This window comes from Lagopus leucura, unplaced genomic scaffold, assembly GCF_019238085.1.
Source record: "Lagopus leucura isolate 7727_CA_CO unplaced genomic scaffold, USGS_WTPT01 Super-Scaffold_100008, whole genome shotgun sequence".
Classification (NCBI taxonomy): domain Eukaryota; kingdom Metazoa; phylum Chordata; class Aves; order Galliformes; family Phasianidae; genus Lagopus; species Lagopus leucura.
The window spans coordinates 3,049,180-3,071,984 of record NW_024962265.1 but is presented as its reverse complement, the minus strand read 5'-3'; the positions used below and the strand labels follow the sequence as shown (position 1 = coordinate 3,071,984).

Sequence of the window (22,805 nt, the reverse complement as noted above, 5' to 3'; positions counted from 1 at the left end):
GACAGATCTTAGTAAAGAGTATGTCCCTTTCTTTGTTGTAGTCCTTCTTTGGATACCAAAAGGCTGCTCTCAGGTCTCTCCAGAACCTTCTCTTCTCCAGACTGAAGAGCTCCAGCTCTCTTAGCCCGTCCTCATGGAGGAGGTGTTCTATTTTGTGGCCCTCCTCAGGCTGTGCTCCATTGTCTCCTGAACAGGCACATGTATAAATACTCATACAGGCAGACAGGACACAAGACTGCTCTGTTACTGCATCATTCCTTTGTTATCTGGACATCTCTGTTTATATCTCTAAGCTGCTGACACTTCCTGTTTGCCCTGCTGACCAACTTCTTGGACACAGATGCAGAGGCCCAGGGGTACATCCTGCCTTGCCTGGGCTTGTTGTTTACATATGTCTGCTCTTTTGGTATCCTTCATAAATTATGTCCTTACTGTAGACCAGCATTTAGACATTTCTGCAGATTGCACATATGCACAGGTGTTTGAATGCATGAATACCTTTACTTCTGTTGTTTATATTCCTTCAAATTAACTCACTGCAGTTACAATTTTCAGTTTTCTAGCTTTTAGAAAACACACTTTTTTTTCCTCTTAAATTAAGATCTTAGCCTGCATTTGCATTACCTTCTTAGTAAACTCGAAGCACAAACCAGTTCATTTAACTTCTTGTTCCAACCTTCTTTCTCCTGCAGTCACGCTCCTTTCCCTAGAGACTCTGAAGCAGTAATTCATTTCACTGAAACTGAACTAAAAGCGTGAAAGCATTTTCATTGATCCAAATATTTAAAATGATTCAAGGTGTGCCTATAATTGTTTAAATGGGCACAAGCCCCCTCAAATCAATGAACGAACTTTTTCTGATTTGCTAGGAGTTGTCACTCTAACAGTACCATCTCAACAAATAGTCTAAATTGGACTGGCATCTCTTCATTGAAGTAAAATTCAGCATGAATTTCAGAAGCCAAGATTAAAAGGCTAAAGGGAATATATTCTGATTTATAATTGCAGTTATTATTTAGTGTTCATCCTTCACTGGCATTTTAATGCATACCAAAGTGAAAAAGTATCGTGCTAAAACTTGTCCAGATCTATAGAGGTAACAGCTGCTGTCCAAAAGATATTAAGGATTGAAATCACAAAGAACTGGCAGGACAGAGGGCACGAGTAGAATGAAATAACAAAAGCAGCTTCATATTCTTCAGTGCTAAGTGTTTTGACATTACAAAGAATCAGGACCCTGAATACTGCATGGCCTTCCAGTCGCGGTATTGAGCTGATTCCTCATTACTGACACATGCAGTGGCTTAAAAAATATCATGAATTAAGAGTTTGTGCAGTGACATTTTTAAATGGGCGCTGACTTTTAGGGAAAACCCACAGTGAATAGAGAACAAGCCCCTGCATTTCCTTGGGTTGGTGTGTAGGACTTGAATTTCCTTTCTCAGACACGTGCAGTGACCTTTATGATCATTTTTAACGCCATGTGATTCCTCTGGTTCTTAAGCATTATCCATTTTGGGGCTTCAAGAGAATTAAATATTATTTGTTGCTAATAAATGGAGACCTCGATCGCCTCACCTGGAGAAGGACTCAGCAATTGAGAGCGCTCAGCAATTGCAGGAGAATATCTATGCGCAAATTAGTTGCTGGATTCAACTGCTACTTCGGAGATGCTCAGAGCAGCACCTTGATGCCTTACACAGCACTTGGTTTAAGTCCAAATCTGCAAGGCTGTACTGAAATATAAAACACAAATCCTATTTTTTATTACCTAAGTCCCACTTAAGCCCTCAGAATAGGCTTCAAGTACAGCTAGACTGCTGCATTTGCCTCCTATGTGGGAAAGATACAATCATACAATTTCTGGGTGTGATTGAGCTTTTCCTTATATATCCTAGGGAGGTACAGTGGATATGCCCCTAAGGAAGCATGATGTGGGCACAGTGGTGATGAGTTGAGGGTTGGGCTAGATTATCTTAGCAATCTTTTACAAACTTAGTGATTCTAGGATTCAAAAGGAAATCACAGGCCTTGATAAACCACTTTGGATCAGACAGCAGAAAAGCAATTGTAGTTTTGCTCTTTCTGTCTTCTGTTCTTCCTTTCATTAGCAAGCACTACCAAGCAGGCTTTCAGCCATCTAATCCTTTGTAGGAACTCTCTCTAAGTAAATGAATCTGTAGGTAAAAAGATTCATAAATAATCATGTCAGGAAAGCAAAGTGTTCAGTGTGGCACTGAGTGACACAATTTATTGGGTATGATGGTGATGGATTGACAGTTGGACTTCTGAGCTTAACGATTTTATGAAACCAACACCACCAGAGACAAAATAGCCCCAGCTGTTACTGTGATGATCTATTTTTAATAATAAGCAAATGCTCCAGAATTGGGTGGGTAGAATAAATGTGTAAAGCCCCTGAAGCATAACTAGGATAAACTCTAATGGAAAGGATGCTCCAGAGTTTTTTCACTCCTCAGCTCCTGAAGGCACCATTGTTTTTTCACTTCTGTAGCAATAAGGACAATCAATGAAGAAGACTGTGATCTAATGAACAGATATTGACTTCTTGGTACAATCAGTCAACACTTCCTCTCCCACATCTCTACTCTCACAGAGCAATTCCTTGAAATAGCTACAAGAGCTGGTTTCAGATGAGCTCAGGTATTTCTGCACTGAGCTACAAGGCAGGCAGCAGCCCTGACATCCTTAAAACTAACATCCGCTGTGTTAAGATCTACACAAAGCAAGCATCCTTAGAATGTGCTGCCCCAAATCACCACCACCTCAATAAGCATGCGCTATTCCTGTCCCCTCCATCACAGCCCTATCAACTTCTCACAGTTAGACAAGTTCCTGAAGGCCACCTGCAGCACTAATTTGCCCTTAATTTCTTTCTCATGTTCTCCTCTGGTGTTCTAACTTAAGTGTGGAGTTTTTGGTGCTACTCTCTACCCTGTCAGACCCCTTGAGCACATCATACACAAGGACCACAGAGAGGAATGTTTCTTATGGATTATTGGAATCCTCTTCAGTCATTCCTAGTCAAAAGCCATAGTGAACAGTGAGTATACCAAACCACAGCCGTGAAATTCTTAGTGATCTCTTTCTTATTTCTTCCCTCGTGAAAACCACATTTTTGCTCTTGCTAGTAGCGCTGCAGACACTTGACTATTTAAGAGGTTATTAAAAAAAAGCATTGAATGTGTCCACGAATAGAAACACAGGATTATTATTGGCAAGTTCCTCCTACTAACTGATTCTATCTGAGATCTTGCTGCCATCTACCTCCAAGGATCTTTCTGCCCTGAGGGCAGTTGGTTTTCAAAGGGAGATTGACACCATATAGTCTTGCTCTCTCCCATGCTGCATAGAATAGAGCCCATCATGCCTGCTGTCACCGATGGAACAAGTACCCTGGATACTCAGTCTCCTCCAGTGAACAGAGGCCACTGTAAAAAAAATGAATAAATAAAAAAATAAAAAATCATCATTTTGAGATTTATGTGGCCCTAATATAAAGGATGTGACAGCAGTTCCCTTAATCAGAGCCTGACTTGTTTCCATCAACCACCGCTGATGGTAAATGCGCTCACATTATACATTTTCAGTGCACTGAGAAGAAAACGGTTTGACCTTTCACCTTAACCACTAAAAGAAAGCAAGCCAGCAAACCTTCTCCTCACCCAAAATATTCACCACAAAGAGGTCAGGTGTGCGATGTTTCTGCCAGCAGCCTCTGTTCACCCCAACTTACATTAATTGCAGTGGGGAAGACAGCTTTCTGGGAAATTTAGGAGTGTGTACACCACAATGCTCAGCCGAATAACTCATCACTAGCCAAATTTCAACACCAGCTGCTGGCTTTCTTATTTTGAATAGGTCAATTCAAAAGAATTAGCAGGTCCACTCAGCAAGAGAAATGAGGAGTATTCAAGGAAATGAAACAAAGACTTCACAGATCATATTTGTCTCATGTCTGCTCATGCATAGGTTACAGAAGTAAAAAATATGGAAAGGGCCATTTTGGTTTTTTTTTACTCCACATCAGCTATTTCCTTGTCTGTGTCTTCACCATCTTGAACTGCCTCTGACATTAATTAACATCATGCCTAGGAAAAGACTCTCCAATGGGACAAGTCTCTGTCTTCTTCCCTACCAGGCCTTATCCATCTGTTCTCTCCCCATGTCTTCCAGGCACAAAACACTTCCTGAGACAAGATGTCTGGGGTCTTATAAAGTTGGGATGTGTATCTGTGTATGTTCAAGCCACTCACTTGAAAAAATGTCTTTTAAACTCATATTTGGAAATAGGGTTTTGCTGTAATTTTGCATGAAACACAAACTCCCTAAGGACCAGGTCCTTTTCAGTCTTGAGATCACTGCCAATGTAAGTAATCAGAGAAAGGGCAAAAAGAAAAGAGCTGGCAAAAAGAAAAGGGCATAGCTGAAAAGAGCTTCCCACCAGCTGGATGATGATCATAGAATCATAGAATCATAGGATCATAGAACAGCCTGGGTTGAAAAGGACCATAATGATCATCTAGTTTCAACCCCGTGCTACGTGCAGGTTTGCCAACTACCACACCAGGCTGATCTGATCTCTCCCCAGCAGTATGGGAGATCTTCGTCCATGTCCTTCTCCAAATGAGAACAATTGTGCATTGGAAAATTCTCATTGAGAAGCAAAGTTATCAGGAAAAGCCTCTCAGCTGCTCATTGTTATGAGACAGCATTTGCTTAAGACCTAAATCTGTATTAAACACACAGTGTCTTATTTCTCTTTCAGATACACCATTTTATTAAAAAAAAAAAATGGAATTCATGACTGTCAACTGTAATTGCATAGTTAATACAAAAAGAACTTCTGGATTCCTGGAATAAAGGCTCGATCTGTAATGAGTCCAGGACCATTATTAGATGATATTATTAGTGGGCAAGAATCCTTACCTGCTGGGCTGCTGGAGCCCATCCATTTGAAGGAGATAACTATAATTCCAAGGAAAACATCTGTCCTCCTTGGCAGGCTTCATATCATCTTCCAGGTAGGATGCTTATTCCATATTTAATTCATGCTGTGCCTAAAATCTTGGAACAGACATCAGCCATAGGAGGACACCATGGAGTTACATTCCATGGTACATGGGATACATGGGTCCCTTCCAACTCAGGATATTCTATGGTTCTATGGCTCTATGATTCTATGATTGAGCTGTCAGAAGCAAGGCACAAAAGCCAGACTTCCAGATCTAAAAGTGGCAAAACTTCTATGCTCGAAACAAAAAGTCCTGCACAGCAACAGCAGAAGACTGCTCAGCCTCCCAGTTATCTTCTCTGCAGAATATTCTCTAGGGAGGTGTAAATTTCTAGGGTAAAACCAATGCAATTTACAAAGATAAAAGTGGGCGTACTTGAAATCCTACTCACTTTTTATTTTCTCTGACACGTCTCCATGTGGAGTTCTGCTAATTCTGCTTCATTTAAATGAGAGCTCTTTTAACTGGGAACACAATACAAAAGATATATAAATACATTGTTTGATTGTCTAGATAGGTTGTGAAGTCTCCATCCTCAGGGAAATTCAAAAGCCACATGGGCAGCCAGTTCTAAGTGGCCCTGCTTGAGCACTGGTCTTGAACAAGATGATCTCCAGAGGTTGTTTCCAACCTCAACTATCCTGTGATTGTCACTTTGGAAATGACTGCTAGTGACTTCTGATTTCCACTTGCAATTACTTCATGTTATAAAAGGAGTTAGGAATGGCAGAACATATGTGCCAGCAGACCCATAAATTGCAAACTAGGAAGTTTGTCTCCAGGAATGGCCAACAATTAATGCCTAGGGAAGAGCACAGGACTATGTGCTTTCAGTGACACCCATTTCAGGGAGAATTAATAGGGATGGTGCCTTTGTGCAGAAGCCAGCGAAAGGCTATTGCTTCCACACTAGCAATGGGAGAGTAATCTCTGAGAAAAGGGAACAGCTTTTGCTCCCAAATTACTTTATACTTCTAGCAGTTTCAAAGCACCACACCACTCCTGTAATGTAAACTGGAGCATGTGGTCCTGCATCATGAATCTTCTGGCTGGGGAGGTTTTCATATGCTCCTCCATCAAGCTTACCTCTACTGCATTGTTCCATGCTCTTCCTGTAGACATGCCCTGTGAAAACAATTTCCATTAGAGGCAGAAGGTAACTCTTCTTGTTTCTTTTTTTATTTTTTTTATTTCTTTTCATTTATTTATTTATTTATTTATTTATTTCTTCCCAGTTTTAGTTTACTTGTTTTTCTTAAATTCAGACCACTTCACTACTGTGGCTCATAGCACTGCGATCAGTTGAGTCAGCAAAGTGAGGAAGCTGGAAGCTGGGGGGGCAGGACATGGGCAGGAGGAAGGCAGTGTGGGAACAAGCAAGTGAGGGCAAGCCCTTATAACACATCCTATGCATCTGCTTAAAATGTGTATTTCAAATGCTAGTAGCGCATGTGCACTGACAAACCATAACATCAAGTCCAAGATAACTGAACAGGGACAAAGACAAAGCTTTGAATCTTTACAAATTACAACAGAGCAACCTTCATGGACATTGACTACATGATAGGACAAGGGGGAATGGTCTTAAACTGACACAGGGGAGATTTCAGTTAGATATTAGGAGGAACTTTTTCACCCAGAGGGTGGTGATGCACTGGAACAGGTTGTCCAACGAGGTTGTGGATGCCCCATCCCTGGAAGCGTTCAATGCCAGGCTGGATGTGGCTCTGGGCAGCCTGGTCTGGTGGTTGGCGACCCTGCACAAAGCAGGGGGGTTGAAACTGGATGATCATTGTGGTCCTTTTCAATCCAGGTCATTCTATAATTCAATGATTATTAATGCCTCCTATTTTATGATGTTGGCCTGCGACAACAGAGACGAATGTTGTCAATATGGCAGCAGAGGTTGAACCTTCCCACCAATATTCCATTCCATTTTGTTACCATGAAACAGATGGCATTAGAGGGGCAGACTGACAAAATGGCATCTGACACAGAAATGTATATGAAGCAAAAGTGTGTCATTGAATTCCTCTGTGCAGAAAATACTGCACCCATTCACATTCATTCATGCCTGCTGAGTGTTTATGGAGACCGAACAGTGAGCACAGTGGGGCCATGGGTGGTGCATTTCAGCAGTGGTGACAATGACAGTGGATCACCTCTGCTGGTGCAGACTTTTATGAGCATGGTGTGCAGGCTCCTGTTCATCACTGTTGAAAATGCAAAGCTAACGGTGGTGAGTGTGTTGAATAAAAGTGTTTTGCAGCTGAGAATTTGCTCTATTAAATAGTGTTACTGTACTTTTTGTATCTGGTAGGGAAAAAAAAAATAGGAGGCATTACTTTTGGAGCAAGCCTGTTTATATGTCTAGCTGGTCCTTGTTTTGAAAACAACAGTTTTTGGAAACCAACACTGTAGATCCACAGATAATAATTATTATTTTTCTTTACAGCTTGTTGGGGATAATGCATATCTGCAATCAACACATGTGCAAGGAAGAAAAATCAGACTGTACCCAGCAGAAAGGTTCTCCCATAATTGCCCAACTTCTTCTGGTGAAGAGCCTGGGATGCGTACTGTCACACAGCATTTTGCAAGAGGTTTGATTTGCTCACTGCATTTCCTGTCCTCTTCTGAGGAATTCAGGGAGCTCCCGGGCTGGAAATGTATGGCAGCAAGACGGGCAGATCTTGTTTGGGGTGTGCTGGACTGCACAGCAGAAGGGATGAAGTGGCCTCTCTGATCCTCTCCAAACCTGTTTCTTAGGACTGTGACAAGAGACTGAAATGTGAACCTCATGCTAACGTGTAATGCACACCTTGAGCACAAATGGAAAACTTGAGGGAGGGAAAAAAAAATAGTTTTAGTATACTTTTCACACTGGAAATGACTTCACCTCCTATATTTTCTTCCTCTTTTTTTTTTTTTTATTTTTTTTATTTTTTCGCAGCATAGTACCTCATTAACAAAGTTTCAATGAATTCAAGGCAATGGAAAAGAGGAACAGTTTGCTCTCTTGCAGCAGTGATAAAATGTGTCGCCTAATTATTTTGTTTTCCCACATTTCCTTTAAATCAACAAAGAGCTTTAAATAAAAACCCCTTACAAGCTAAACAACAGACACCAAATATTTTGAGAATGAAACTCATCAGAAAGGCCCATTCCCTGGGCAAAGCGCTCAATCAGTTTAATTTTTTTTTCTTACTGAAAATGTGGGTGGTTTTCAAATACAGGAAAGAAAACATGATGGCTTGTGGTGATACTTTCCACCAGAAAGATGCAGCTTTAAGGGCTTTTGGTTTCCAAATACCTACACCCACAGGAGTGGCCTTGTCTGTTGTAGAAGGCCATGCCTGATTAGTTGTACAAGTCAAATTAAATGGCAATAATAGCACACAGCAGTTGATGCGTGTTGCAGTGGAAGCTTTGTGTCAGCAGGGTAATTAATATGGCAGCTGTCTCCCAGACTGCAGCACTGTGGTTTTTAAATATGCAAAATGCTGCTGTGTAAAAGAAGGGAAAAAATCTGTTCTCTACATCCCTGGTGGATAGGGCAAGAAATAGACTTAAATCACATCAAAGATGTGAACTCAAGTCTTTACAAGGGTAGATAATGGTAGAATAGGGCAGAACAAGGGGAAATGGTTTTAAGTTGAAGGAGGGAAGATTTAGGTTGGATGTCAGAGGGAAGTTCTTTACTATGAGAGTGGTGAGGTGCCAGAACAGGCTGCCCAGAGAGGTTGTGGATGTACTGTTCCTGGAGGTGTTCAAGGCCAGACTGGATGGGGCCCTGGGCAGCCTGGTCTGGTATTAAATGGGGAGGTTGGTGGCCCTTCATGTGGCAGGGGGGGTTGGAGCTTCATGATCCTTGAGGTCCCTTCCAACCCTGGCCATTCTGTGATTCTGTGATTCTGTGTGAAGGAAATTCTCTCTGGCACTGAAGGACAACTCCGGGCTATGCTGTCAGAGTCAGGAAGGACAAGATAGGGCAATGCAAGCCCATAGAAAGAGCATGTTGAATTTTTCTTGGAGCAGAGGATAGAAGATGTCCTACCAAGGACTTTATCCAGCTCTGAGATCTTGTTGCACGGCCAAATGTCTTGCTGGGAGCTAAAGTCTTTTTCTGTCCCTATTTTAGAGATGGGTGGCCCAATGTATTGTGTAATGAATTTGTATTCATTGTATACAATGCCAATGTCACTCTTGTCTTCAGAAAGGTCAAGAAGGAAGATCCAGGTAGTTACAGGCCAGTCAGCCTCACCTCTGTCCCTGGAAAGGTGATGGAACAGCTTGTGCTGGATGCCATCTCCAGACAACTGGAAGAGAAGGATGTTATCAGGAGTAGTCAGCATGGGTTCACCAGGGGGAGGTCGTGCTTGACCAACCTGGTAGCCTTGCAAGCTGTGCTGCCATTCAGCAAGACCTGGACAGGCTAGAGAGCTGGGCAGAAAAAAACCGGATGAGGTTCAACAAAAGTAAGTGTAGAGTCTTGCATCTACGGAGGAATAATAGCATGCCCCAGTGTGGAGGGCAAAGTGGCCAGACTCTTTTCAGCAGTGTGGAGACAGGACAAGGGGAAATGGCCAGAAACTGCAGCATAGGAAGTTCCGCACAAATCTGTGCAAGAACTTCTTCAGGGTGAGGGTGGCGGAGCGCTGGAACAGGCTGCCCAGGGAGGTTGTAGAGTATCTCCTTCTCTGGAGATATTCAAGACCTGCCTGCACACCTAATTGTGCAACCTGATGTAGGGAGCCTGCTTTGGCAGGGGGGTTGGACTCGATGATCTCTGGAGGTCCCTTCCAACCCCTATGATTCTGTGATTCTGTGATTCTGTGATTCTGTGCTTCTGTAGGATGAGGGGATTCCTGGTGGCCTTCTCCAAAAGTGCTCACATTTCTGGGGTTTCCTTTCCTTCTCGTTGCTCCTCTGCCAGGTTCCCAGGCCAATTTGCATTCTCTTGATCCACTTGTGAGCAAATCCCAGCATCGCACCTAATCTTCCACTGCAGGAGCAGGCCATAAGAATGGTGGAGTGGAGAAAGTTTCATCTCAAGTACATCTCAAGGAATGTACTGGGCAAAATTTATATCTCATATCCTCAAATACCAAAAGAGACGCACTGAATGAGTACTCTTCATCCTTAATGAGCACGTTTCATCCTCATTTCATCTAAATAACTGGTCTAATGTTGGGTCTGGAAGAGACACATCTCAAACACCCATGGCCAAGAACACAACATGATGGGATAAATGAAGAACCACAGAATCATTTGAATTGGAAGGGACCCATAAAGGTAATCTAGTCCAACTCCACTGTAGTGTACAGGGACACCTACAGCTAGATTAGGTTGCTCAGAGCCCCCATCCAGCCTGACCTTGAGTGTCTGCAGGTATGAGACATCCATCACCTCTCTGGGCAACCTGTGCCAGTGCCTCACCACCCTTATTGTAAAAAACTTTTTCCATATATCATATAATAGAATCATAGAACGGCCTGGGTTGAAAGTGACCTCAAAGACATTCTAGTTTCAACCCCCCTTGCCAGGGGGATGGGGCATCCACAACCTCTCTGGGCAGTGTGTTCCAGCGCATCACCACCCTCTAACTATCCAGCCTAAATCTTCCCTCTTTTAGTTTGAACTATTTCCCCTTGTGCTATCATGACAGATTCTGTTAAAGTCTGTCCCTTTCTTTATTGTAGACCCCCTTTAGATACTGAAAGGCCGCTCTCTCCAGGCTGCACAGCCCCAGCTCTCTCAGCCTGTCCTCATAGGGCAGTGTTCCATCCCTGGGATCATTTTGGTGGCCCTCTTCTGGACGCACGCCACCAGGTCCATGTCCCTTCTGTGCAGAAGACTCTACATCTGGACGCAGTGCTCCATCGGTGAGCAGCCCAGGAGGAGGCAAAGGGGTGGGGAGGCGTGTGGTACCGAGGAGGAGGAGGAAGAGGCAGCGAGGGCAGTTCCGGCAGCGGGGCGGGGGCGGCTGCGGCACAACGGAGGTGATCTGCTCTCAAGCCGTGCCAAGCCGATCTGAGCCGATCCGGGCTGAACCAGGCTGCTCGGAGCTGCGCCTATCCGATCAGCACGGAGCCGACATTCGCTGAGAGGACATCAGGTATGGGAGGCTGGGTGCTCCGGTTCCGGCCGAGACGCGGTGTCAGAGGGATGCTTGTTCTCAGCGTGCTGCTTCAGCTCTCAGTTCTCATTCTGTCGCAGGGTTTTAAAGCCGTCTTTTGCAAGTGTTTGTGGTTTCAGAATCACATTTTCCTGCCTTTAAAAAGTGTTGTTTTCTCCCTGGTGACATCGTGTGATACACAGAAGAGGGGAAAAAGAGAAAAACAATGAAAACTGATTATAACCAGAGTGTTATTCAACACCATGTAAACAAACTGGGGAAAAATAGGGGGGAAAATATTTTCCCCTGCTAGGTTCTTCGATGTATTTAGGTGTTTTGTGGCATCAGCAGTACATAGTAAGAGATAGAAGTTCAGTTTTACAACTGTTAATATATCTCATTATCTGAGTAAATAATTTTGGATCAAATGTGTAATATTCAACAGACCAACTCTGCTAAGTTTTAAAGCAGACTTGAGCAGTAAAGACTAGTGAGCCATCTCCATCCCTCCTCTGCTGCACAGTGTTGTGAGTTCTCCTGAAGAAGGGGGCTCAAAAGCTCAGCCTGACTGCCTGGCCTTGGTTCTGTTCCCTGCACGGATGCTGAATGATAATGAAGTTAAACTCTTGGGTGTAACCAGATCCTTTTTAATGAAACCCTGTAAAAGCGTTGCAGCTCACTTTCCAGCTGTACTTTTCCCTAGCCTCCAGTAATGCGATACTTTCAGGAACAGAAAGCTTTTTATGGACCCTTTTTAAAATTCTCACAAATGAAATAACAGTGGCAAAGAAAATGACTCCAGCGGCTGAAAGCCACTTAATTGAATCATGCTAATAGCAGATTATTTAGTAAGGTTACCAGAGCAGGAAGAGAGAAAGTTTCACTGAACTTGCTATTAAAAAGAAAAAAGAAATGTTGGGAAGGAAGAAGTAGAACTACGTGCGGTGAATAGAGCAATGTTCTGACTTTCATATTTTTAAACAGGCAAATCCTTGAGATACTGAGGTTGTCCTCCTCTCCCCTCCTCTCCCCTCCTCTCCTCTCCCCTCCTCTCCTCTCCTCTCCTCTCCTCTCCTCTCCTCTCCTCTCCTCTCCTCTCCTCTCCTCTCCTCTCCTCTCCTTTTTATCCTTTCTTTTCTAGAAAAGGACTCCACATCCCAGCTGAGCCCATGCAGCATTTGGGGATTTCCAGGAAATGCATGCTAGGAGCCCAATGGAAGGACCAAAAGGAGCACCTGCACCAAGGAGGTTCCTGTCCCCCTTGGTTGCAGTGGCACAGAGCTGCATTCAGCTGAAGGTGTCAGAGGGCCTCCTAAGGCAGCCTATTGCTGAACACCCAACATCACTTAAATCTGGATCTCAGGCCAGGCTTTGGGCCGTCACTTCTGTTACTTTTTTGGTGTCTAGGCTAATCATGAGACTTTGGTATCCACCAGTCCTCACTTTCTCTGAGCTCCTTAAGCCGTGCTGCACTCATTGGTTTCCTCTCATGACTTTTTGGCCAACCCCTAGGGCACATGATGAATGAAGCAAGTCACATTTCTGAGCTGAAAGTCTGACCACTTTAAGATGATGCCCCAGTTGCACAGACATAGGCAATGCAAAGCTTAGTAAGACTTTCTCGCCTGTTCTACACATCCATTGGGATTTTTTCCAAAGCCTTACCAGCAAGGATTTAGATCTTCCTCCTGAACATCCACACTGCATCACAGATCTCTCCTTCTGCTCAGACTGTTTGTAATTGCTTTGACACATTGGACAAAATTTTTCTTGTTTTTCTTTCTTTTTTTTTTTTTTTTTTTGCACAGCAAAGACTGAGATGAAGAGAGCATTGTTACAAAGCCAGGGCGGAGATAACTCTTTTTTTCTTTCTGCCACAAGTGTGCTTCCTTTCAAAGAAAGTCAGTTGGCTCTCAGCTTCTCACGGATGCACTGTGTACCTCAGCAGCACATCAGAAGTGCAGGGCCTCAAAAGAAAAGCTTAAGGGGAGAGACAAGGAAGGAGAGGTGGAAGGAAGGAAAGCCTCAGCAGCTTAGTTTCCCAGCATGGCAAGTTCTTATTTTTCCTCCTTTGGATCTTTTCCAGGTTAGTCTCTCTATATCCTTCAATTTTGTTGCAAACAAGGTGATGTGGTGAATATAACTTTTGACGGTAACTGTTTGGTTTCTTCTCTAATTATCTGGGTTTAATTACAAAGCTTAGCCAGCTCTGTAGCAGCCTGGAAAGGAGATGAAATATTAACTGGCTTCCGGGATTTTGTCAGAATAGCTGCTCTCTCAGAGCTGCTCTTACCTTCTTGCATGTATGTTCATGGATCTAAATTTAAAAACTTAGCTGAAAAATCTCATTTTGCTTCCCATTTTACTGACCAAGATTTGCATAAGCAGAATGTCAGTCTTTGCCTACACCTTCAAAAAATGATTACTGAAACAGAAAATGAAGCAAAAATCCATACAGTGATGTGAACCATCACTTGATGCTGCCTTCCTAGAGGTGTTCAAGGCCAGGTTGAATGGAGCCCTGTGCAACATGATCTAGTGCCTGATTTAGTGGTTGGCAGTCCTGCATAAGGCAGGGGCTTGGAACTTGATGCCCTTTGAGATCCCTTCCAACCAAAGCCATTCTATGACTTTATGAGTCTATGACTGAATTTATGATTCTACGAATATCCAGAACCTGCATTTGTAAAACTAGTCAGTACCTCGATTATGTGATCACAAGCACATACAGCTGAGAGTGGATGAACAGTTCCTTTGCAGAGTTATTCATGTGCCATCTCCAGTTCTCAGATGGAAATGAATCACATACATGATGACAACAGAAGACAGTCATTGGGTCTGTATCTGTTCTGCCATGTTATTCTCCATACTTCAAGCCTATGCTTGAATCCAAACCAGAGGGACGCCTAGTAGTAGGCATGACTGAAAGGAAGACATTGGCAATTACATAGTGATTTTTGTGTTACTGCTTGTTTGTGTTCATTATGTTCATTGGATTTATCAGGCCTGGAGGAGGTTTTTAATTTGTTATCACCTACCAGATTATATCCAGCAGTAGAGATAATTAATTAACTTTGATGATGTGCGGGGAATGAGCCCAGGTTGCTTTTCAAATTAAGCACCGCTGTTTTAGCAGTGGATAATTTCTCCAGTTTGTAAAGTAACACCTTACAGCAACACCACTGCTTTGGAACAGCTTGCTGGGGTAGAATTGTATCTTCCCATTTTGAGATATTTTTATTTCCAGCTATATGTAAAACTGCTTTCCTCCGTCTACTCTTTGGAGAAGAAATGCTAAATGGAAGAAGTATACAGTGGTAAAGGATGTATTCAGGGCCAGATGAAAGGGAAATTGTGTAGATTTCACAAAGCTGCGCCTTGTCTCTCTCACCCCATCAGCGAGGTGCTGTGTGGTGAAGACGTAGGGTTCACTTATCTCCAAAATGAACGTGTTGATATTCATCTGAGCTGTAAAGAGCTCTGAGATTTGCAGGTGATAAACTCCATGCAACATTTTCACAGTTTTTGTGAATGGTCTTTTCCATGTCACATTTGACCTATTTGGGGATGCTTTTCAACCACTGTATCTTTTAATTTGCATGGCTTTAATTAATAAGAAGTGTATTTCCATTTCCTTATCACTGTGAAGCACAAATGCCCTGCTTATCTTCAAAAGATACAGCAATATAGTAAGAGCATATGCATAGGAAATAACTAAAAGACCTAAAAACTTGCAAATACAAAAAAAAATCCAATTGGTAAATGACTGAGAATGGGGAAATTCTAACCCATTCTGCCCAAGGCCCGGGGACTCTTCTATCACGAGATGTCTCTACTTCTCCAGGAGCAGAGGAGAACTTTTTTTGGAGAAATTGTGCATTTCCTTGCATAATTTTTGTGATTTATATTTCATTAGTACTGTCTGCTTGGATACCTGAGCTTAAAAACAGCCCTGCATCTTATTTGCATTGATAATGAGCTAGAAAACAAGAAAACACAAATGTGTCAGATTTTTTTTTGTAGAAAATATGTATTTTACAAAAATTATTGCTACACTGAAATCATCTCCTAGAGTAAATAAGGCAGTTACAATGGTGAAAAATTCAGATAGTTTTCATCCACGGTTGTGAGACAACAAACTGCTAAAGGAAAGAATTTGATACGGCATCAAAGAGAGGCACCTATAGAGATGATTGGAACATCCTACACTGGGTATTAAAGGCATTCATTTGAATGCAATGAGGCAATAACAAGATTTCTGTACTTAGCAGATTGTAACTATCAACAAACATGACAGGAGAAGGGCCCTCTCCATAATTACTATTGCTCTGACCAGGAGCTGAGGATGCGATAGTGTACAGATGAATAAAAAAAAGTTATCCTGGTAAGTTTACAATGTGTATAGGAAAGAGTTATAGCAGAAGTAACAAAAACGTTACTGATTCGGAAGTAGAAATAGAGATAAGTTGATGTAAGGAAAAAGGAAGTCTTCCAAGTTCGTATTTATGGATAGGCCAGGGTTCTTCATGGCATAGTGACAGCTCCCAAGTAAGATGTTAGCAGACTGGAGTCTAGATTGGAAGTTTCAGTGTTGCAATTTCAGTTATTTAGGGGTGACTGTGCTTTTGCTTTTGGGACCAGAGGGACGTGTGTGCCCATGCACTTCTGGTTCCAACAGTATTAGCTTCATTTCATACACTCAAACTGTTCAGCTTGTATTTAGTAGGACCTTAATGACCTACAGTGGCCAGCCTTATAATATATATGTCAGGGCAGAAAGAAGATAAACCCTTACTCTCAGGAGAGAATGTGGCCAGAAAGGGATAATGAAACTGATGCATTTGCTCCTGTGCAGCAAGACTGGGACCTCAGCTAGGAAAGTGAGAGAAATGGATCTCACTGGTTACCAGCTCCTCACTGATCTTCTGGGCCAGACGTTGTAGGCTAACATTTTTGTTAAACTTTCTTAACAATAAATGACAGCGAGGAAATATGAAACATACTGGATAAAATCTAGAAACACTTCCCAAAATAGGGAGAAAAATCAGATTTTTCCAACACCAAAGGTGACTCCTCATAACATTGAACCACAAATTCACTCTGCATTTGACTCACTGAAGCACACTTATTCAAGATCACTTCAACATGAAAAGTCTGGAATGAGGCATCAGCCTCTGAAATTATATTATGTGGCTTTCATTCACCTTATGCCAAGGAAAGAAGTGAACTTAAGTTTCTCACCATCAGTAACAACTCCAAATTTGCAGTCTCTGTTTATTACAGCTCTTTTTGTTTGGCTTTTACCTATACTTCAGAAGAAGTATATGCCTTCCTGCTAGTAATTTGAGAATCTGTAGATAGACAAGCTAAGAAGAAAATCTTACAGAACAGTGTCTATATTGGCTGAGATAGCTGACTGCAATGACAGGTGGAACTTCAGATTTATAGTCAGGTCCTAATGTTTTATTCCCACTTGACTGCCTCAGGGTAGCTGCTCACTGAACAGGCTACACGATAGGTTTCCTGTCCAGCACACTGGCCAGTTTGAATCTCTTTCTGAACTGTTTGAATACCATGTGCTATCTTTTTCCCCATTGAACATTTCTGGATGTCATATTCTTCCAAACAGACGATGTGATACTGCTGTGCTGTAGTGACAGTGTCTGGCACAGGCTCTATCCCAGGAAGATTCATCTTACCTGTTGAGCACATGAAATCAGAGAAAGTAGCTCCCTCTGAATAAGGAAATCATCACAAGGGTAGGCACTGGAAGAAGAATGAAAGGAAAATGGGGCAGGGGACATGATTCAATTCCTTATTGAATCCTCCACATTGTCAGGGAGAATTTTTTTTACTCAGTGGTCAGGTGTTGGAACAAGTTGCCCAGAGATGTTGTGGATGTCCCATCCCTGGAGGTGTTTAAGGACAGTTTGGAGGGGGCCCTAGGCATTCTGATCTAGTACTTGATCTAACCACTGGCAACCCTGCCTGTGGCAGGGTCACTGGAACTTGATGATCCTTGAGGTCCCTTCCAACCCAAGCCATTCTATGATTCTGTGAACACACAGACACAGCTCTATCTACAGGGATAGGGCCTTGCATGGAAACCTCTATTTCTTTCCTTGCATGAGGCATGTGAAAGAATCACAGAATTGTAGAGGCTGGAAGGGACCTCCAGAGATCATCAAGTCCAGCCCTCCTGCAAAGCAGGCCCCCTACAGCAGGCTGCACACGTAGGTATCTAGGCAGGTGTTGACTATCTCCAGAGAAGAAAAATCCAGAGCCTCCCTGGGCAGTCTGTTCCAATGCCTCACTGCTCTTTCTGAGAATTTTTCCTAATATCCAAGCTGAGATCGAATAGAAGACTGTAGCGAACATAACCGAAACTGTAGCTCTAAATCAAACACAAGCACTATTCTGCCATCACATCTAGATAATTCACTCCAGAGAAGATACCCACACAGGGCAGGAAGTGCAAGCAGGAAGTCCCCCTTATGTCACTGTACCAGATGTTTTCTGGAATAAAATAATAAACATAGCCCATCCCAGTAAGCATAAGGAATGTTTCACTATTATAAAACACACTTGATCTGAGAAGATGTACTTAAGGCATTCGTTTCAGGAGCACAGGAATCAAGAGCAATATATTCTCAAAGCAAGTTGTCTGTAGAACTTTTGTTACGTAGTTGTTTTGTGGAGTTATTCTGGTGTTCTGTGGGAGAAGAATCTCTTGAAGAAATGTACCCATAGCATTGGACTTGTAATAATGTTCTTCTTTAGTTTGGTAGATGTATGCATTGGCCGTGTTTATGTAGTAATTGAACACTTCAGTCCAAATTCTGTCCTCAGGAGCGACCAGGCAATAGCAGTAATCTCACTGTGATATTCATGTGTCTTTTTGACAGCGAAATTTAGCTAGTAACCTAAATAAACTGATCAGGTATGTGACTTGAAGTCTGCTACTTTAATGAAGAAAAAGATATGAGAAATGCTATTAGCAGGACTAGTTGCAAACACAAGTGTAAGGCTACAGTGACTTTATGAAGTTGGCAGACATTGCAGTTTTGCTCTGGCACAAGTATACTAATAATACATGCATAACTTCAATCTTGCTTCAAAAGTAAACTTATACTTGGATAATTTTCCACTCGGATTGAAGCCTTTAATTTTGAGGAGTCCTTTGATGTAACAGTTTGAATTTTCTGTGGAGCTTCTTTGTGCTGGTGAGCTTGTAGTACACATCAGGACTGCGGTGAGGGAAGAATCCATCTGAGAGAAAAGAGCTGGCATTTTGAACTGGTACACTGAGAAAATAAGGAGCAGCTGAGGCTTAGAGAGATTTGTTCTAGCTTGTGTATGGGATTTAGGCAAGGTTTTACCCTGCTTATCCATGGAAACAAGAGAGAAAAATGCCAATGCGGGAGTCGCTGTTATTTGTCTTGAATTGCTGTGCACATACTAAGAACTGAATTTAGCTAGATTTCCCCCTCCCACAATAGCTTTCTGCAACAGAGCTGTGACACTTGTTTTTTATGTTTTGATGTATAATACTGCTGAAATAGTAGAGAACATGCATCCTCTGGCTTCTGCTTTCAGCTCCCCCGTCTCCTCCTCCCCTTCATACAAGGGGAGGGTATTCGTCAGGGCAACTGTAGCCCATAAAACCCATAGGAAGTTAAATAAAGATATCAATGATTTATTTTTTTTTCACAGCCATTTACAAAAACATCAAGTAGATCTGGCCCTAAAATGGATTCCAACTTCTGACTGCTTGTTAAGGGCAAAGAGAAGAGGGAAGGGTAGCTCTAGTGCATCAGGGTCAGTGGATGTACCCGTATTTATGTAGCCTATGTGACCATAAATTTCTGCCTGAGGAATCACAGAGCCATCAAATCATTAAGGTTGGAAAATGCCGTTAATATCATCCAATGGTCTACCTACCACCAACAGTGCACACTAAAGCACATTGCTAGGTACCACATCTCCATGTTTCTTGAACACCTCCAGGGACAGACTCCACCACCTCCCTGGGCAGCCTGCTCCTTTGTTTGACCATTCATTCAGAGAAAAAGTTTTTCCTAATATCCACCCTGATACCAGGACCATGATACTGATGTGAGCCTAAGAGATTATTCCTTTTAGGAAATATCTACATTTCTTTTAAAAATTTCAGTGATACTGATAATGCAGTTCCTACCTGCACAACCTCTCTGAAAGATCTGGTTCTGCAGCCGTATGTATATTAAACAACAGCTATGCTTTCACCTCAGAAAAAGGGTTTATTTTACCTTTGGGACTGTGGGAAGGAAAGGGTGGTACCTGATTACTGCCTTTACCGCATCTTTTGTCATCTCTGGAGCAAAACATCTCCATGATTTTTCTGGAACTTTTCTGATCAGAGTAAAAGGGATCTTTTTTGAGTAAAGCAAACAATCACTGTTGTACCTTTGCAATTACTGCACTGGCTAATTTGCTGTACAGAGGTGACATCACTTCTGAGCTAAACTCTTCTGAATTTTGAGAATGTACCAGGACTACCTCTGATTCTGCCCTTGGATATCCAAGTGCATAACTGAAATTTTTTCTGTCTGGTGAGATGTTGATAGTTTGATGGTTGGATTGGATGATCTTAGTGGTCTTTTTCAACGTTAAAGATTCTATGATTCTGTGTGTACTATCTTCTTTGCACTCTGCATGGCTCAACTTGTTTAGGAAACCTCTGCTGAGGTATGAATACTTCATGGTTCCTACTGATCATAAGCCGCAGTGGTACCAAGATAAATAGTGTAGGATAGCTAATGTAAGACTGAATATTTGTTGGCTCTATGTGAGTTGCTGCACTACCTTCTGAGCTCACAAAACAATGTAATCCAATGTTAATTTGTGCTAACTACTAGGAAAAACATGGAGAGTCTGAAGGAGAAGGGAGGTGGTTTCTCTCTTCACATAGCATGAAGCCAAATCCATGAAATTTTGCTTTAGCAGCCAGGACATGTTTTATGGGAAAAGAAAGGAAGAAAGAGAAATACAAAGAACACAATCCCTCTGATTTCAGCACTTTGGTCTAAAATGAATTTTGGCTGACCTTTGTATTGCATTCTTCCACCCACTGCATATTCCCAGTCAGAACACTGCATTCCCCCCAGTCAGGGAAATAAGTAAAGAAAGTTACACAGAAAGAAACTGATGGATCAGTGATAAACAATGTGGGAAGATACGGAGAGAGATGGAATGTCTCTTAGAAACAACCCTGAGGTTCTGATGATGACGAAAGGACATCAGATTGTACATGGAAGAGAGCTTCCAGCCTAACTGGATTCAGAACTGCCTTGTAATATAGAAACAGTTTAAACTGGGCTCTGTTACTGTAAACTGGGCTCTGAAGAAGAGTGGATGTGACTCTGGGCAGCCTGGTCTATTGGTTGGCAGCCCTGCCCACAGCAGGAGGGTTGAAACTAGATGATCTTTAAGGTCCTTTCCAACACAGGACATTCTATGAATAATGTGTCAAAGCTTCTATAAAAAGATCTCTGGAGTCCCAAGTCATTTAGAGTGGGAAAGGCACAGAGGTTGGTCTTGTAGTTGTCTTGACAAAAGAGGGCATAAATGTGACATCTACAGAAAAGAGTAATGAGATGGATGGAAACAAAGGACTCGGCATGATTTCAGTGAAACCATTGCGGCAGAGATTGATGGAGCAGAAAAGGAAGGCAGAAGCCGGGGAGCTGCCATGTAGGAGGTATTTCTGCTTTTAAGGTATTTAGCAGAGTAAACTTGAAAATGCAAGGATGTGGAGAAGGCTGAATGGTTTGAAACACCCCTTCTGGTGCTAATTGGGAAGTGTGAGCTGTGTCGAGTGCTCAGGGGGTAATGCTCAGGTTGTTAGTGTGCCTGAATTTCCTAAATAAGTCTCCTAAATCCTTTGTGCCACACACTTGTAAGGTGTGGTTGTTTGACATAGATTCCATTTGCAGTCTGAGGTTCCTATGTGTCAAATTTGGCCATATTTTTGAGGAATATGTGGTAATACCAGGCACAGAGGTTGCTTCATTCCCACAGATGGCCAGAAAGATATGATAAAAATGATGTAGATATAGTCTGCCAGGAGGCAGAGGGATGAGCAAAACGCTCTTTTCCAGCCCAATATTTCCATGAATCTAGGTCCAAATGCATTTATAAGGTTTCCAGATTAAATAAAAATATTAAATGCCTCAACTGCTGAACAGGGTTAAGCCTAGGCATGAAACCACGCCTGCAGAAGGAACAATATTAATATGTCCCATGATGGCCCTTCCCCTTCCTCTAAACTTTTTAAAGTTTTATTTTTATTTTAATGGAAAGAAAGAGAAAAAGAGCTGTAGACTGACAGGAAGTTCATTTCAGAGCATTAGCGGCCGTGCTGGAGCAAGATGGTGAAGTATTTGAGGCAAACTCTAATTGTGTCATTTAAAAACACAAAGAGGTCTGTTAACTGGTGTCTCAAAACTGGTGTTTCTTACAGGAACTGCTGGGCAAACAAATGAGAGAGCGAAGAAAAGGAGATCTTGTGGCTATATCTCAGCTCAAGATATTTATTTCCTTCGTTACACTAACTAGCTCTTTGAAAGTGCATGGTTTGAAAAATTAGGCACTGTTGTTTCAAGTTTGGCCTGTATGTCTTAGAAGATAGTCAAAGCCTGAAAGATAATATGAATTTAGAACTAATTAAATAAATACAATGGGGATAATTATTTTTCAAGTGTTTCTTTGGAGTCTGTGTGACTCAAACATTGCAGAAATTGAGTGATGCTGGAAATGAAATTAATCAGAAGCTCCCTAGGAAAATAAGAAAGCAACGCCAACGGCTTGCTTTTAATAACCTGCACCCAAAAGAAAAAATAATTCACAAAAAAACAAAGAGTAAAATGAATAGGTGTGTCTCTTTCCTGTGGGACAGGTGAGGGGAAAAGTTTGCTATGTTTCAAGAGCATATATGATAAGTATTCACGAAAGCTGGAGTTACTCAGTTATGACCTAGCTCCGAAGACAGGAGGATATTCCCAACAGGGATTTGGCTTTTTCTTTTTGGCAAGTCTGCTCTGCTTCTCTTTCCTGTTAACAGAAATAACAAGGGTTTTAGCTTTTAAAATCTTGCCTCTCCAGAAAGAAAAAATCACACTGTCTCCTGGAGAGCAAAAGGTGTTTCTGAAAGAGACTGTCCTTTTGATGGAAGAATTTGAGTTCTTTTTAAAAAATAAAAATTAAAAAAATTAAAAGGCGATGCGGAGTGTCCCTCTCAACCCTCTTTCCAGTTTTAGTGTCACTTTCAGAGCAGTGAAAGCCAAGCAGGAAGTGTGGGGTCCCCACCCTGCTATATTTCATTGCTCTTTCAAGCTATCGTAGCTGCTAGGCATGAATACACTGCTCCTAGATTAAGCCCTAAGGTCTGGGTTTTTTCACTGGCACCTGAACATCATCAGCAGGACTTCTCTACTTCTCTGATTCTGAGCTTCTTTGGGGTAGATGTAGCGATTCTTGCTAGTGGGGAAATAATGATACCAGGATAGAGTCAGCCTAACTTATTTTAGATGTCTTTTCTGGGATAGCACAAAGTATGTATAGTGCCTGATTTAGTGGTTAGCAACCCTGCCCATGGCAGGAGAGTTGGATGA

At 42.1% G+C, this 22,805-nt stretch overlaps 1 protein-coding gene across 1 annotated transcript in view; it reads left to right on the top strand.

Annotated features, from left to right (window-relative positions):
* The first annotated feature begins 11,009 nt into the window (after positions 1 to 11,009).
* Positions 11,010 to 22,805, top strand: part of PRKCQ (protein kinase C theta) — a 48,630-nt gene continuing 36,834 nt past the window's right edge. The window contains exon 1 of the mRNA XM_042872628.1: positions 11,010 to 11,154. The gene's annotated coding sequence lies outside the window, so the exon portion shown is untranslated. The remainder of the gene's footprint in view (positions 11,155 to 22,805) is intronic.